This window comes from Muntiacus reevesi, chromosome 18 (assembly GCF_963930625.1).
Source record: "Muntiacus reevesi chromosome 18, mMunRee1.1, whole genome shotgun sequence".
Taxonomy (NCBI): domain Eukaryota; kingdom Metazoa; phylum Chordata; class Mammalia; order Artiodactyla; family Cervidae; genus Muntiacus; species Muntiacus reevesi.
The window spans coordinates 47,386,208-47,399,114 of record NC_089266.1 but is presented as its reverse complement, the minus strand read 5'-3'; the positions used below and the strand labels follow the sequence as shown (position 1 = coordinate 47,399,114).

Below are 12,907 nucleotides of genomic sequence, written 5' to 3'. Positions count from 1 at the left end.
TCACAGAACACTTGAAAAAATATTCTCAGACCTTCTGCCCTGTCTAGGCACATAGAGATAAAATGAAAGTGTTTGTTGCTCAGTCATGCCTAACTCGTTGCAACCCTGTGGACTGTAGCTCACCAGGCTCCTCTGGAAGAATGAAACTAAATGGGGAGTTGGGGAGGGGACTTGCCTCTGGTCTGTTTGTATCCTGAGTGTCCTGTATTCATGGGCCCACTGCAGTATACACATGTGGTCCTGTTAAGCCACGGAGGGGCCACCAGAATGCCTACATGGAAAGAAGGACACAGCCCATCTATGCTCCAGATTTGGTTTATTTTCCACATAGGCTCTTTAGAAAGCAGTCATCCCACCATTTGAGATCTTCATCTTCCAGGGCTACAATTCCAGGCATAGAAAAGAGTCGGGAATGGATGTGAAAGTCTTGTAGTTATGCCAAGCACCAAATCCATGGATTCGTGAGAAATCTTCTGGGGCTGGTCTCCAGGCACGCTCAGTTAACCTTCTGCCCAACTTTCCCGTGGCCACCAGAGCCACCCTTCTAAAATACAAATTTGCTCATGACATTAATTGTGCTTAGACACATCCAGCAGTTTACCAAACTCTTCAGCCGGAAGCTCATTCCTCTCTGGGCTCTGGCATGGATTACCCTCCACCACCCTCTGAGATATTACAACCCCTTCCTCCCACCATCACTTTCTCTTCTCCGCTGGGGCAGGTCGACACTCCTCCCACTCTCTCAGCTGCCCTGCCTTCCTCCTGCTGACTCCATGCATCCTTTCTGCTCTCCCTGGACATTCTCTACTCTCTGGCAATTTTCCCAATCTCTCTCCTCCTAGGCAAAGTCAATAACTCCTCTCTTTGATCCCACAGATCTCAGGCGAACTCTCTTTGGGGCACTCCTCAATCGGTTGCAATTGTTTAACGAGATCTGTCTCCTGAACCATGCTGTTCTTGTCTTTTTACTTCAATTCCAGGACAATGTGCCCCTGACACAGAAGATACTTGGGTCTCCCTTTCGCTTTCTTCCTCCTCCCAGGATGACCCATTTTCCAGGAAGTGTTAAGCCCCTTTGGTGAGGGAGGAGAAGGAAAGTGAGAAACTCCTGGTAAAGAGTGACCTGTGCATCTGGGGTCACAGATAGTTTTCTCAACTGAACCATCAGGGCTGTCTTGGGATAGGGCTCCTCTTCTAAGAGAAGACCTCAGATAATGCAACCAGCTGTCCTTTTGCCATGTTTCTAGCCCCTTTCTCCCGGTATGTTCCAGATTCTCACATGCAGCGGACATGTGAGCGGCCCTCTGCACCAGCAAAGTGCCCTGGGGAGTCATGTGCATCTTTGACCAGTGCATGGTTGATTTGTACTCACTCGGAAGACAGGAGTTGTGCAGGAATGACCACACCCATGACTGCAGCATTTCATTCCCCTGGGACAGGAATCATCTCCTGAGCACAAATCGACACAAGTTCCGATAGTACCTTTGGGCAACTCTGGGCAGAATCCAGGTCTCTGTCGTCCTGAAACATAGGATGGTTTTGTGCAGTCTGGAATGGTCACCAAGACAGGCTTGAGAATGGCTGCTGGAGCCCTGAAGCCCTCATCGCCGGCAAGACTCCTCCCTCAGCCTTGACTTCTTCACTCTTGCTCTTCAGCCCACGGTCTGGCCTTAGCAGAAAGTTCTCCCTGCTCCAAAGTCTGCACGGTCTCAGAGGACAAGAAACCTTCCCAGTCATAACCCTCTTTTTCCCGCCTGATAAGAAGGTCTGAGAGAAGTCTCTGCTCACAGAGATCTCCATCTGCCCACTCATGTGTGTTTGTCCCATAGCTCCCTGTGGAGTCCCACCACTGGGCAAAGGTCCTAATAGAGAGAATCCTACACTTGGCCCACGACTTCCAATCAGACCCAACCCAATCTGACAAGGACCACGGGAAACGCAGGGTGAACTCTCATTTAGATCAAAGGAAATGCATGAGGGGATACCGTTGCTTCCAGGCCAAACCATTCCCACATTTAGCACTGGGCTCTGAGCCTTCTCTGCTGTCAGGTAGGGTCCCCTCAGCACCCTCACCTTTGCCAGGAGACTTCTGAGCCCAGGCCACCTCGAGCCCCATGACGACAAAAGCCAGCAGAAAAAAGACGGTGACTGTCTTCATGTTGGCCTCTGGTGTGGTGCAGGGACAGAGCCCAGCTAAAATTTATACTCTCTGTCACCAGAAAGGAGGGTGGGGTAGGAGGCAGTAGAGCAGGAAGAGGATTAAAATATAAGCTCTCAAGGGAGTGTCCCAGGATATTCTAGTTTCCTTGTTCTATTTCACAACTGGTTTCTCAGACTAAGCAACTTGTTCTAGAAGAGGCGAATATTAAACTGGAAATCTCAGGAACATGTTTTAGCTCTTCATTCATTGCTCCGTTACTTCTTGGCCCTGATTTCTCTCGTGCCTCTAGGAACCATAGCCAAATAAAGAATTTTCTCCATGTAAATTATATTATCAGAGAAAGAGCTTAAGCTAGGTGTTGTTTGTCAGGGCCCGTCTGGGGTCTCCTGCAGCTCCAGTTACACAAGAATGATGAACGTGTACTTTGGAGCTGCCCCTGTGGCTGAGGGTGGGACCACAGTGATAGTAAGTCACTCATCTAAGGGGATGGATATTTAAGACCACAAGCTGGGCAGGGCCCTTGGGAGTTGAGAGGCATGGTCGATCTTGGTGTCTGGTGGTCTCTGAGGCTACCCTGCTTCATACCAAGAAGTTTCTGGAGAGAAGGTTGTGTGGGTGCCCTACATGAGCAAAACTATAGGAGAAAGACACGAAAGGGTCCTCAGGGGCTTGTGTAAGGAGCCTAGCCCACTTTCCCATCCCAATTACAAAATCTCTGTGAGCGGCGTATGCAGATAAACCCCCAACGACAGTGGGAGTGAAGAGAAAGTCTGCTTTGTCCTTGGTGGTCAGAGCTCAGACAAGCATCTTAAGACCTCCTGTGGGGAGGCCTGGGCAGAGAAGATTAAGTCAGCCAAGAGGGGGCTCAGCCTGTCCATCTCAGGCAGTGAGCTCACATTAGCATCTCAGAATCTCTGCAGGTTCAAAGGGCACAAGCACTCAGGACGACTCCTTAGTCTGAAGGAGGGACCGGGGTCCCCAGGGAAGAAGCTCAGTGCAGGGTGGGGATCAACGGCCACATGCAGCACAGACCATAGCAAAGGGGAAGCCTGGATCCAAACCCACGATGGCTGGCTGGACCCCAGGCTGCTACATGCTGTGGCCTTGATCGTGGGGCCAGGGCTGGACAGCTCCAAAGAGCTTGCAGGAGCGTTCTCTGGAGCAGCGCTGCTGGAGAGGAAAGGATTCCTGAATATCTCCCCAAAAGTGCCCAAGATACAATGACTATCACTGAGTTAACATAATGGCAAAATTCATTTTCACACAAACACATGATTGTGGTAAATAATTCCAACAATACAGATATATCCCGAGTAACCTTCCAAGAAGTAATCAGTACTACAAGTTTGCTTTGTATTTTTCAAAGCTCTTTTCCTATGCTTTTACATATATTTATAAGTATATATATAAACACATACTTCTCTTTGTAGAAATGAAGTTATATGTATTATTTTGCTTTATTCAGTTAATGTGGTGTCTTGGAGAGATTTCCAGGTTAGTATCTTCTCTTTTAAAAAGAAATAATAGCTACTATCTAAAATTCCATTTTATGAATGGTTTATAATTTATTTGGCCAAACTTCAGTTGTTAAGACATTTAGCAGGTTTGGGGTTTTTGTCATCAAACAATTTCTTGTGGATATGTATCATACACTTTGCAATGCTTATATATATATTTTTATATATATATACACACACAATTATATATCACACATGTATGTATATAATTATATACACAATTATATATCAATATTTCCCCACAATAGATGCCTAAACATGAAAATACAGAGGATGCAAAGGAGCCATCTACTGAAAAGATACAAGATATTTGCCAAATTGTCCTCCAAAAAGACTGCAACTTATGGTTCAGTAATACACATATATGTATATCTCACCCTTTATTCCACTATTGATGGGCAGCTAGGTTTCTTTGCAGATATGAAATATACAGTGTGGAGAATATAGTCAATAATTACACAATTGTTTTTGTATGGTGACAGGTGACAACTAGACTTTTCCTGATGTCATTTTGAAGCATATAGAAATATTGAATCACTGTCTTGTGTCCCAGGAACTAACATAGTATTGTAGGTCAATTATACTTCAAAAACAAACAACTTCATTGAAAAAGTGTTCAGATTTGTGGCTACCAGAGGCAAGGTGTTGGGAGTATTAGATAAAGGTAGTTAAAGGTATAAACTTTCAGGTATAAGTAAGTATTAGAGATTCATAATAATATACAACATGATGCTGGGAAAGACTGAAGGCAAAACGAGAAGAGGGCGACAGAGGATGAGAAGGTTTGTTGGCATCACCAATTCAATGGGCATGAACTTGGGTGAATTCCAGGAGATGGTGAGGGACAGGGAGGCCTGATATATTGCAGTCCATGGGATCACAAAGAGTTGGACATGACTTAGAGACCAAACAACATGGTAAAAGTAATTAACAGTGCTACACTTTATAAGCAAAAGTTGTTAAGAGAGTGAATCTTAAAGAGTTCTTATCAGAAGGGAAAATATTTTTTTCTACTCCTTTACTATTTTATCTCTGGAGATGATGGATGTCCACTAGACTTCTGGTGATAATCATCTGTCCACTAGAGTTCTGGTGATAATCACCTGACAACAGATATAAGTTAAATCATTGTTTTACACTTTAAATGAATAGAGTGATGTATGTAAATTATATCTCAATACAACTGAAAGGGGAAAAAAAAGACTATACCATTTACATTTCCTCCCACAGCGAAGGAGACATGGATTTGTCACACTGATTCAGTGCATTTGTAGTCTTTCTTCTCCAATTTATTTATCTACTTGTAATTTACTATTTATTTTTGGCTCTTCTAGATCTTCATTGCTCCTCAGGCTTTTCTCTAGTTGCAGCGAGTGGGGGCTACTCTCTTGTTGCAGAGCTTGGGCTCTAGGCGATGAACTTCAGTAGCTGCAGCCCATGGGCTCTAGAGCTCAGGCTCCATGGTTGTGGCCCATGGATAGTTGCTCTGCGGCATGTGGGATCCTCCCAGATCAGGTTTTGAACCCGTGTCTCGTGGACTGTTTACCACTGAGCCACCAGGGAAGTCCTGTTTATACTTTTCTTAAGTACGTGAAGCTGAAAGTCACTCAGTCATGTCTGACTCTTTGCGACCCTGTGAACTATACAGTGCACGGAATTCTCCAGGTCAGGATACCGGAGTGGGTAGCCTTTCCCTTCTCCAGGGGATCTTCCCAACCCAGGAATCAAACCCAGGTGTCCTGCATTGTAAGTGGATTCTTTACCAGCTGAGCTCTCAGGGAAGGCTTAAGTACAGGTGGTTTATAATGTTGCATTAGTTTGCTGAATCACAGCAAAGTGATTCAGTTATACATTGCTGCTGTTGTTTTAGTCACTAGGTGCTGTCCAACTCTTTGTGACACCATGGATTGTAGCCCGCCAGGCTTCTCTGTCCTTGGGATTTCCCAAGCAAGAATACAGGAGTGGGTTGCCATTTCTTTCTCCAGGGATCTTCCTGACCCAGGGATTGAACCCACACCTCCTGCATTTGCAGGTGGGTTCTTTACCACTAAGCCATCAGGCAAGCCATTATACATATACGTACATATCTGTTCTTTTCAAATGCTTTTCCATTATAAGTTATTACAAGATAAGGAATGCAGTTCCCTGTGCTATACAGTAGGTCTTTGTTGTTTATCTATTTTCTATATAGCAGTAATTAGCAAACTCCTAATTTATCCCGCTTCCCTTAAATTTTTAATGGACTCTTTCAAGCTGTGTAGTCCCATACTCCCCTGGGGATATATCCAAATTGGGAATATGAGGCAAAGAATTCTCACGACAGTAAAGGAACTTTATTGGCAGAAATTATATAACACAATATAATTTGCTTGCTACTCTAGCACTTCAAGTTCCCAGTATGAAGCAAAGGATAAATCATGGTCTATAACGTCTTGTTGACTACGCTTTGTAATAACAGATGTTGCAAGGTTATGAAGCAGGGACTTTGTCCAAGAATTACAACAATACTTGACATGATTGTCTGGCATGTCCTGGGTTTATACTTTATACACATCATCTCACTGAAGACTCACAAGCCTGTGAGGTTGCTTCCACCGATAATCTCCATGTCCCAGGTGAAGAAATGAGACCCAAAGAAGTGATGCCTTGCGAACACTTCAAACCCACCCCAGACTCACTGCTGTGGAAACTCCGAGGGTGGGGTCCAGAAAACCTCCCCAGATGCTGTTCACGAACCTGAAAATGAGGAGCACTTTACCTACCTGATTAAAATCTTGATTTCTTTATGAAAAACAAAGCAAAATGATGTTCCTATAAAAAGTGGATTTCTAATACTCAAGTGACAGTCACAAATTTGGGGATTTGCTAAGTTCTCATGACATATTATCATTTGAAAAGACAAGGTGTCTGCAGCATTTGTAAGACACAAACGAACAATTAAAGAAGACTCAGCGGAAACCTTGGCAATTCCTAGATGTCCTCCTGTGTCTGAGCCAGGACCCCGTGGGGGCTTCCCTAGACAAACCCTTCTCCCATATCCTCTGCTTTAGCTCCCCTCCAAGTGAGTGAGTGCTCAGTCATGTCTGACTCTTTGCGACCCCAAGGACTGTAGCCCACCAGGCTCCTCTGTCCATGGGGTTTCCCAGGCACGAATACTGGAGTTGGTTGCCCTTTCCTTCTCCTGGGGATCTCCCCAACCCAGGGATCAAACCTGTCTCCTGCATTGGCAGGTGGATTCTATACCACTGCGCCATCTAGGAAGCCCCAGCTCTGCTCCAAACTACCCAGATAATAGTAACTGACGCACATTTCCTGAGTTGCTCTACATATGCTAAAATCACCACCAATGGGAATAAATTAACTAGTTAATGACCATGAGCACATAGTCCCCAGGCCTATGGGAGCCTAAGGGTTGATAATATTAACCTCTGTACACCCTCACCATTAACCAATAAATTGTGCATGAGCTGATCACAATCCCACCCCTGGGACTCCCCTCCTCACCTTGCCTTTTAAAAGGCTTTGCTGATATCCATCGGGGAGTTCAGGCTTTTTGAGCACTTGTTGTCCCGTCCTTATATGGCTCCTCACGTTAAACACTGCACTTTCCTTCCCTTTAACCTGGTGTCTGTAGATGGGCTTTACTACATGCAAGGGAGCCACCCAAGTTTTGGTTCAGTTACTCTCAGTCTGTAAAACATGTTTGGGGAACCACTGACCGAAACCACTGCCCTGGCCAGGCACGATAGTAACCACTTACATAAGTTATCTTTTTTTGTTTTAACTTTTTATTTTGTATTGGGCTAGAGCCCATTAACAATGTTGTGATAGTTTCAGGTGAACAGCAGAGGGACTCAGCCAGTCATATACTTGTATCCATTCTGCATGAGTTATCTTAAACAGGAGATCCTGATGAGGAATGTGGAACTAACAAGTTATTACCAAACAGAAGCATTTAAAAACGGTAAAGGGAGGGAGGAGATGTCAGTGCAAATGTTCTGCCAACCTCCCAGAATCCTTCTCACTGCAATTCATCATGGCTGAGTGATATGCGTGCCACTAAGGACCTTGAGTTGGAGTGATTGGCCAGCGACAACCCAGAAACTAACGCAATTACCGTAAAATCTGAGACTTCAAGTCACGTGGCAGAGAAATTCTCCTGGGTCCCCTACCCTGCTGCTCTCTGCCCAAAAATCTCTTGCTTTGTCAGCAGGTGTCTCCTTAGAGAGTTCATTTCTGAGTGTTAGACAAGAGCCCAATGTCAGGCCCTGAAAGGGATCTGCCTTTCCGGCAACAGATCCACCTGTTGTATTTGCAGCTATCAAAGTTGTATCTCATTTTTCTTTTTTTTCAGGATGACACAAGAGACCTTGAGACTGCAGCAGCTTCTGTGTTCAGTCTCCTGAATTTTCTGGAATTCTATTTTTCCTGCAATTTCATATTCCAAAGAGTCATTTCCCAACACTGCCAAATCCTTTAAACACCCAACTGCATGTTCAGCCCCCCAGCCCCAGATCTTGTTCATTTTATATCTTTGTCATCTTTATCCTGTTTCATGAAGAGCCAAGAATGAACACCAAGGCATTGTGTAACACAGCATGAGACCTTGTTAGGTCAGAGATGATGAAATTTAAAAAGTCAGATGGCACAGATCTGACCAAAGACATCTTCTCAACAGCTGTGGGCCTGCTGCCTTTCTGCATCACTTTAAGTGTGGAATAGATAATATTTGGAGGAATTTGCAAGGTGCCTTCCCTCCGTCCCCTACTTCCTTATTCTCATACCCATTTCCCTGTGTTGCAAGCAGTCACTTATAAACTAGACTCCCTGGCCTTGGGGGGAGGGCGGACACAGCTTAGAGAAGCAAGTCAGCTGAATTCCTCAGGGGATTTTCCTTCACTGGACTCACTAGTTTTGAAAGCACAGGCTTCCTATTTCAAGATGTGGGCTTTGGTGGGAGAATAGGATTTGGGTGGAGGTGGGAGGATGGGAGTAAGGCCCAGCCCTGAAAGAAACCTGACATAGGGTTGATAGCATAAATGATAGATGTGTTTTTAAAAGTCATGATTTAAGAGCTAGCTTTCCTCCCACATATTGGGAGAGAAAAATAAGATACACACTAGTGAGAGAATAAAGGAGAGATGTGAGCTGAAAAATTAGACATCTGAGAATGGCCTTAATAGGGTCTCATCCCTGCACGGGAAGTGGATGGACTGTAGATAGAGTTGGCAGGGTGAAGGAACAACCGAGGAAGGCTGCCAGCCTTTCCAAGAAGCCTGTTGGGGCTCAGAGGTGCTTAGGCTGCGTCAAATAGGGCAGAGTCCCGGACCGGACCTGAAACGCTGTGACGGGACTCCCGGGTCTATGAAGGGTGAATATGCAAAGGGTGACTATGCAAACTCAGAACAGCCCTGTGGCCACTGGCTCTGTCATCAGGAAGAGCTGTGGTTTCTTTCACCCTCCACAGTTCAAGTCATATCCTTGGCGCCCGCTAGCTCAGCTCCTGGCCTCCTAGGAGGAAAATGCCTGTGTCATGAGAACATGGAAGATTCTGGGGACTGCGGTGAGGTAGTGAGGGGACGCAAAATTTGCCTAAATAAGAACAGGAGGTAACAGCCTTCCTGCCATCTAGAGAGGGAGATGGGGATGAGAGGGGGCAGGCGCAGGAAAGCAGAAAACACAGGCCAGGCATCCAGTGGCTCCCAACCCCCATCCTGTCTCATCTGCTCTGGCCCCTACCCAGAAACCCAGAGACACCTCCACGAGACAGTATGGAAAGCAGATACAAGCTCCCTGGCCTCTGGATGAGAAAAGGAAGTTGTATGAAAAGAGAGGGGGAAATCCAAGTCTGATATTGCCCAACAGGTGAAGCCCCATGTTGCCCCAGCACAAGGAGTCTGTGCTCTCATCTGTAATTCCCTGCTAAAGCATTTCTTCACGAGGGTGTTCAGGCTTCCTGCCATCTTCCCTGCTTATCTGGCCTCAGTGGAGTGGAGTCTCCTCCCTTCCAACTTGCTCAGGGGCAGGGAGGTGTGGGGAAATGGTTCCAGGGTGAGGGAGGAAATCTGGATCCTGGCCCTAACTCTGCCTTCTCTCTAATAATGAAGCAGTGATGAATGGGCTCATTAGACAAAGCTCTAATGGGCTTCTTTAGACAAAGGAGAGGGTGGATTCCTCCCAGTTAGGAATGCAAGACACCCAGAGGCCCCCCGGGAGTCTGGAGAAGAATCAAGACTCCTCTTAATGTGATGGGTGTGGAATCGTTGGTGGAGCTTTGGCCCTCACACTGAGCTGCTGAAGCAGCACTTCTTTTTTAGATGCCTCGCCTCATTATAGTTCTTCTCCCTAGAATGTGTCCACTTTACCCTGGGTTTCTCCTGTGGGGAAGTTTGTCTCACTTTCAGTCTTCAAACTTCAAACAAACTTGAAGTTTGTTGTTCAGTTGCTCTGTTGTGTCTGACTCTTTGCGACCCCATGGGCTGCCGCACACCAGGCTTCCCTGTCCTCACCATCTCCCAGAGTTTGCTCAAACTCATGTCCATTGAGTCAATGATGCCATCCTACCATCTCATCCTCTGCTGCCCCCTTCTCCTCTTGCCCTCAATCGTTCCCAGCATCAGGGTCTTTTCCAGTGAGATGGATCTTCACATCAGGTGACCAAAGTATTGGAGCTTCAACTTCAGCATCAGTCATTCCAGTGAATATTCAGGGTTGATCTCCTTTAGGATGGACAGGTTTGATCTCCTTGCAGTCCAAGGGACTCTCAAGAGTCTTCTCCAGCGCCACAGTTCAAAAGCATCAATTCTTCAGTGCTCTGTCTTCTTTATGGTCCAACTCTCACATCTGTACATGACTACTGGGAAAAACCATTGCTTCTTTCTAGAATGTTCCATTCCCTTCCACACTGAGCTGGGGTGGGGGTGGGGTCATAATGAATTACTCTGACATTGGTGATTGTATTAGCCTCCTACGGCTGCTGTAACAAATCACATACATTCAGTGTCCTAAAACAACACACAGTTATTCTCTTAAGCTTCTGGAAGTCAGAAGTCCACAATCTGATTAACTAAGCTGAAATCAAAGGGACTGTGCTCCTTTTGGAAGTTTTAGGAGAGAAACCTTTTTCTTACTTTTTCCAGCTTCTAGAATTGCATTCTTTTTGTAGTCCTTGGCTCATGGTCTCTTCCTCCATCTTCAAAGCCAGCAGCATGGTATCTTGCTTTTGTTTTCATGTTGCCTTCTCTTCTGTGGTCAGATCTTCTGTCCCTCTTATAAGGACACATAAGACTAGATTTAAAGCCCAGACAAATAACCCAGGATAATCTCCTCATCTCAAGATTTTTAACTTGATTACATCTATGAAATCTTTTTTGCCATATGAGGCAATATTCACAGGTTCTGGGATTAGGATGTGAACATCCCAGGGACCATTATTCAGCCTACCACAGTGATCTAGACCTTGTGTTGGGCTTGGGGATCATGGATTCTCTCTCCCAATCCCTTACCTCAGACTAGTGTTGTGTATCTTTTGCCAAAGACCATGTCCTTTCCTTCCAGGCCACCCCCAACTTCTCCTTTCATTCTCTTGAGGCCCTGAGAATATCTGTCCAATGGAAATTTCTATGATGAAGGAAATGTTCTATATCTGTACCATTGGACATGGCAGCCATAAGGCACACGGCTCAAGTGCTGGCGAGCCCTTGAAATGTGACTAGTGCAGACTTCCTGGCGGTCCAGTGGTTAAGAATTCACCTGTCAATGCAGGGGACATGGGTTCGATTTCTAGTCTGAGAGGATTTCACATGCTATGCAGCAGCTGGGCTCATGAGCCACAACTGCTGAGGCTGTGCTCCTTAGAACCCAAGGTCCACAGCAAGAGAAGTCACCACAGTCAGAAGCCCTCATACCATCACTGCAGAGTAACCCCCACCCACCGCAACCAGAGAACGTCTACACCAGCAATGAAGACCCAAAACAGTCAAAACTAAAGTAAGTAATTAATGTTTAAGAATGTGACAAGTGTAACTGAGGCACTGAACTTTATTCATCATCTTTATTTTTGGTTGTGCTGGGTTGTCATTGCCGAGCGAGGGCTTTCTCTAGTTGCAACGAGCCGGGGCTACTCTCCAGTTGTGATGTGCGAGTTGTTAGGGGAAGCACACTGACTGAAACCGCCCACCCTGGCCAGGCACCATAGTAACCATTTGCATGAGTTGTTTTATGACAGGAGATCCTGATAAGGAATACGGAACTAATAAGCCACCACCAGCCGGAAGAGTTCAGGAAAGATTGAAAGGAGACACTACCTGTCTGTCCACTTCCCAGAATCCCTCTTGCTAGCATCCACCTTGGCTGAGTATGCGTGCGCCACCAGGAAAGACTCTGAACTAAAATGATTGGCCAAAGACCACCCGGAAATGAATCCCATCACCATAAAACCCAAGACTGCGAGCCACGCGGCAGAGCAGTTCTCCTGGGTTCCCTTACCCTCCTGCTCTCCACCCGGGTGCCCTTTCCCAATAAAATCTCTTGCTTTGTCAGCATGTGTCTCCTCGGACAATTCATTTCCGAGTGTTAGACAAGAGCCCAGTTTCGGGCCCTGGAAGGGGTCCCCCTTCCTGCAACAAATGGCGACCACGAAGGGACATCTTCTTCGCTGAGACTGACATCCTGACCACTCGGGGTACTCAGGCGCCAGCTTGCCTGCCAATGGACCAGACCCAGCGGCCGCGACTGGGACCCTTTTGTCCCTGGTCTCCTCCTGACGCGGACAACTGGCCAGAGTGCCCCGACCGGTAAGGAACAAGAGATTTTATTGACCTCCCTTCCCTTCCCTCCCTCTTTCCTCTCCTTAGCCCTTCCTATCCTTCCCGTTTTTCTAGTCCCCCGGTCCTGGACGCAGGAATCTGGTCGAAGGGCCTCAGCCTGAGCTGTGGATTGGAGACTGATCACCTCCTCTTGGCAGAGAACTCGAATTCTGGTCTTGTTTCTGGTAGGGCCGAGTTCCAGTCCTCCCTTCTCTGGAAGCCCAGGGAAAAGTCCCGTAACGCCTGGGTGTCTGCAGGTGGCAGGAGACGTCTGTAAGGCCACCCCTTTTGCCCCCCTTTCCCACCTCCTCCTCCTTCTTCTTTCAACCTGGCTTCCTTTCCTCCTTTTGAAATCTTTGAAGACATCTGAAGTTCTGTGTTTCTATGGAAGGTTTTCTGAGAGACTGCATTCTTGTATTTAA

At 46.3% G+C, this 12,907-nt stretch overlaps 1 long non-coding RNA gene across 1 annotated transcript; it reads right to left on the bottom strand.

The window, feature by feature from the left end:
- Positions 1-407: 407 nt before the first annotated feature.
- On the bottom strand, positions 408-2,170 carry LOC136149353 (uncharacterized). Its single transcript, XR_010659667.1, has 3 exons — positions 2,074-2,170; positions 1,373-1,521; positions 408-544 (listed from the first exon to the last, which is right to left on the bottom strand). It is a non-coding gene; the product is annotated as an uncharacterized lncRNA (long non-coding RNA).
- Between the last annotated feature and the right edge of the window lie 10,737 nt (positions 2,171-12,907).